Below are 4,911 nucleotides of genomic sequence, written 5' to 3' on the forward strand. Positions count from 1 at the left end.
ACAATGACTAAGGAAAACAGAAGAAGAATTAATGCCTTTGAGTTGTGGTGCTGTAGAAGAATCTTGAACATATCATGAACCACCAAGAAAACAAATAGTCCTATCTTGTAGAGATTGAAACCAAGTTTCTCCTCAGAGGCTAAGATTTTGAAGCTCCATCTCATATACTATGGGCATGTCACCAGAGGGGATCAATCTTTGAAGAAGGACATCATGCTTGGAAGGGTGGAGAGAAAGCACAGCAGAGGAAGACCCCAGAGGAGACTGATAAAGTAACTGGGGCAATGGGAGTAGTGTGTCAGAGTCAGTGAGACTGGCTCAGGACAGGACAGGCTTCAGAGCTGTTGTACATAGGGTCGCTATGAGTCTCAGGTAGCTCAACAGCACATAACATCAATGTCCTTGATTTTTTGCAGCAACCATTTCAAGTCCTTCTCACTTTCAACAAGTAAGGTTTTTCATTTGCATAATGAAGACTGTTGATGAGTGTTCCTCTGATCCTGATGTCATATTCTTCTTTACAGAATCCAGTGTCTCAAATGATTTGCTCAGCATACAGACTTAATAGGTTTGGAGAGAAGATACAATCCTGAAACACATGGTTATTAATTTTAAACCATATAATATAGCCTTACTTTGTTCACACAACAGCCTCTTGGTCTGGGTATAGATTTCACATGAGCACAATTAAGTATTTTGAGATTCCTATATTCTCAGTGTTAGCAATCATTTGTTATGACCAACATAGTCAAATGCCTTGGTAGAATCAACAAACACAAATAGAAACTCTTCTGGTATTCTCTGCTTCTATTAGGATCTATCTGAGATCAGAAATTATATCCCTAGTGCCCATGGCCTCTTCTAAACCTTATTTGAGCTTCTGGTAGTTCTCTGTCAATATACTATTCTAGCTGTGTTTGGGCAATCTTCAGCAATATTTTCCTTGCATATGATATTGATGTTTTTGTTGTTGTTGTTGTTATGTGCCGTTGAGTTGCATGTAACTCAATAGTGACCCTATGTACAACAGCCCTAAACTCTGCACACTCCTGTTCCAATCTCACTATCACTGACACACCTACCCAGTCACTGACTCAATCCATCTCATTGAGGGTCTTCCTCTCCCGCACTCTCCAAGGACTGGTTCCTCCTTGCAACATGCCCAAAGTATGTCAGACAAAGCCTCAGAATCCTTGCTTCCGAGGAACAGCCTGGTTTCATCCTCTCTAGGATGAACCTGTTTGTTCTCCTGGAAGTCCATGGTATATTAAATACTCTTCTCTAGCACCATAGCTCAAAGGCATCTATTTTTTTTTTCTATCTTCCCTAGTCATTGTCTCTCATAGCAAGTAATTGTGAAGACTATGGCCCTGGATCAGGTGCACCTTAGTCTCCAGACTGACATTGTTGCTCTTTAGTACTCTGGAGAGGTCTCTTACTGCAGACTTTCCCAATGCAACTCATCTCTTGATTTCCTGGCTGCTGGTACCAAGAGCGTTAATTGTGGAGTCAAGCAAACTAAAGCTGTTAACAATCTCAATCTCTTCACCATCGATCATAATGCTGCCAATAGGCCTATGGTGAGAATCTTTGTTTTTTTGATGTTGAGCTTCAATCCATATTGAACGCTGCAGTCCTTGACCTTCTGCAACAAGAGCTTCAGGTCCTCCTCAGTTTCAGCAAGCAGGTTTGTGTCACCTGTATAATGCAGGTTGTTGATGAGTCCTCCTACAATCCTGATGCCACATTCCTCCTCACAGAGCCCAGCCTCCTGCATGATCTGTGGAGATAGGATACATCCCTGGTATACACTCTTCTCGATTTTGGACCATGCAGTGTTTCCTTGCTCTGTTCTGACAACTGCCTCCTGGTCCAAGTATAGGTTTTGCATAAGTAAAATCAGGTATTCTGGGATTCCATTTTTCTCAGAGTTAGACACAGTTTGTCTAATTGTGTGATCCACACAGTCAAATGCCTTTACATAGACAATGATATACCGATGACATTCCTCTGGTATTCTCTGTGTTCAACCAAAATCCATCTAACATTAGCTATAATATCCCTAGTACCATGACCTCTTCTAAAACCAGGCTGCACATCTGGCAGCTCTCTGTTGATGTGCTGTTTCTGTCATTTTTTGATAACTTTCAGCAGAATCTTGCTTGCATGTAATATTAATGATGTTGTTCAAAATTTCTGCACTCTGTTGGGTCACTTTTCTTTGGAATAAGAACAAATACAGATCTCTTCCAGTCAGTTGGCCAGGTGGTTGTCCTCCAGATTTCTTGGCACAACTTGGTGAGCGCTTCCAGGGCAGCGTCTGATGGTTGAAATATGTCAATTGGCGGTGTTGTACACAATCATCATGGCGGCAGCTGGAACCCCAGATGGCATGGAGGGACCTGGCATGGACATGGAGGCCAAGAAAGCCGCGGGCGAGGCGCTCGCGCAGCCTCTCAACTGCCTGGAGGCCAAGGCCAAGGCCAAGGCCTCCGCGGCGGTGGCAGCAGAAGACTGCAGCCTGCAGCCACCGGCCCAGCCCCATGCTCAGTCAGCAAGGGTGAGGACGCGGGCAGTGACGCTGGCAGGGAGCTGGTGGTCTTGAAGATCATCTCGAACAAGACCAAGCACCACATCAATTCCCCCTAGACAGCACCGGCTCCGAGCTGAAGCAGAAGATTCACTCTATTACGGGTCTCCCACCTGCCATGTAGAAAGTCATGTATAAGGGGCTTGTCGCTGAGGATAAGACACTGAGAGAGAAAAAAGGGACCAGAGGGGCCAAGATCATGGTGGTTGGCTCCACGAACAATGATGTGCTAGCCGTAAACATGCCCAGAGATGCTGCCCAGCAGGACTCCAAAGCCAAAGAAAACAAGAAGGAGCCTCTCTGCAGAGACAAACAACACAGGAAATTTGTTGGGTAAAGGAAAACCTGAAGATGTGATACCTTTGGTCAAGGGTGCCCAGGAGCGCCTGCAAACAGTACCCTTATCTGGCATGTACAGTAAATCTGGAGGGAAAGTGAGGCTCACCTTTAAGCTTGAACAAGACCGTGGATTGGAACTAGAGAGCAGACTGAAAAATTGCCCATGGGCTCCATTAAAAACGTGGTCAGGGAACCTATGGAAGGACACGAAGACTACCACATGATGGCATTTCAGTTGGGCGCCACAGAAGCCTCTTACTACTGGGTGTACTGGGTTCTAGCTCAATATATGGGTGCAGTCAAAGTCACTGTGCTGGGAAATGGCAATATTTTTAAAAGGAGACTGACCCAAAGTGAAGGACATTGCTGGGAGAGGCCTGCAGCATCCCCGGATTTCAGAGTTCTGGAATTTGGGGTTTTTTTTTTAAGAAAAAAGAAAAAAAAATCTATATCCGATCTAAGGTGATGTAGTGACTGAAGGAAGCCAAAGATGATCTGCTTTCACCGTTAGCTTAATTTTAATTTAAATCACCGGTTCCCTTTCTTGCAGTCAGCTTCATATCATTTTTAAAGTCGTTGTGGTGGAAATTAAGAAATCTGAATTCTGAATGTGTTGTGTGCAATACTCTTACGTGTGTTTGAGAGTAGATCTACCAATTTTGTTTAGAGAGGAATGATCCAAAGCTTTTTGGGGTTTTAAAAAAAGTGATTTCAATGGAAATATTTTCATACTATCCTTTGGTTGCTACTATTTGGACTGCTATGTGATTAAACTGGGATATTTTCTTTCCCATATTTTCCCTTGCATAATTGTACGCAAACTGGAGGAGGTCATGCTAATAAGCCACATTTTTCTCTCCATCAGTTCAGTTGAGTTTGAATTCTTTCCTTTTCTTTATTTCCCACTTCTTAGATTTGAGTTTTGTTTTAAAAACCCAAAGATGTCAGTCCTCTTCTCATACCTCATCATGGCTGCCCATCCCGGGCGCCCTCGCCACGCTGCTGCTGAGCACAGGTGGCGGCGGGTGCACAAGGAATGGCTTCCGGTACGGGTCAGGGAGCTGGCACCTTTGCTGTGGCATTTGACAGGCGACAGTGTCTTGTCTGTCTGAGTGGCTGCTGTCTCAATACCCTGCGTTCGGGCTCTGTGCTCTGAGGAGTCGCACCGTGGGCACCCAGCATAGCTTTGAGGCCCAGCCTGGCCTGGCTGGGCTGCCAAGAAGCCACTACTCTCAGGCAGATGAAGGCTTCTTGGAGCCAGGCAGAAGACAGATCCAGCCATATAGCCACAGACCCACCTCCCTTCAAGATTTCTTTGGGTATTTTCAAGACATTCTTAAGTAGTCCAATGATTTCTTCAGTTGTGTTTCTCTACTTGGTCCTTTTTCTCATGCATTCAGTTCAAGTGTCCTTCATCCTGAGCTCAGAGATGCTGCCTTTCTCTGTAAGACATGTGATCTAGTGGGTTGGCTCATGTATTTAAACAATGACAATGGGAGAAATTGCTTCATAAGTCAGCTACTCTCTCCTGGTTTTAGTTGTTTTATTCTTGTTACACGCAAGCTTCTGTGGTCTCTTGCTGGCTTGGCTGACTCTGACGTGAGGGCCAGTCTCTGGAGACGACGATCTCTGCTCCCTTGCTGTTTCTTGCTGCTGTCTTGGCATTTCTCCTCTCCCTGGTTGTAGGCTTTCATAGTAAGGTTGGGTAAGTGATCTCCCAGACATCGTATTTTGGATTCTCGGCTGCTAATGATCTCTCTGTGAAATTTGTGTATTTGCATTTGTTCACCTCAGATGACTATCCTTAATGAGCCAGTTAATGGTGATATTCCATACACTTCCCTTGTAAGCTGTAGATCAGCAATCAAGCCCACACAGGCAAACTCAAGCTCCTCATGGTGCAGCTGGTGCCAAGTGTCATGTTCTCTGCTGAGGCCTGGTCCCTCTCAGCTCTGTCTCAGAGAACTTGGAGAAGCCAATCT

General features: G+C 44.9%; 1 pseudogene; it reads left to right on the forward strand.

The window, feature by feature from the left end:
* The first annotated feature begins 2,353 nt into the window (after positions 1–2,353).
* On the forward strand, positions 2,354–4,273 carry LOC102844169 (annotated as a pseudogene).
* Positions 4,274–4,911: the final 638 nt, after the last annotated feature.

The sequence above is a fragment of the Elephantulus edwardii genome, unplaced genomic scaffold, assembly GCF_000299155.1.
Source record: "Elephantulus edwardii isolate Elephantulus edwardi_28Jun2011 unplaced genomic scaffold, EleEdw1.0 scaffold00246, whole genome shotgun sequence".
Classification (NCBI taxonomy): domain Eukaryota; kingdom Metazoa; phylum Chordata; class Mammalia; order Macroscelidea; family Macroscelididae; genus Elephantulus; species Elephantulus edwardii.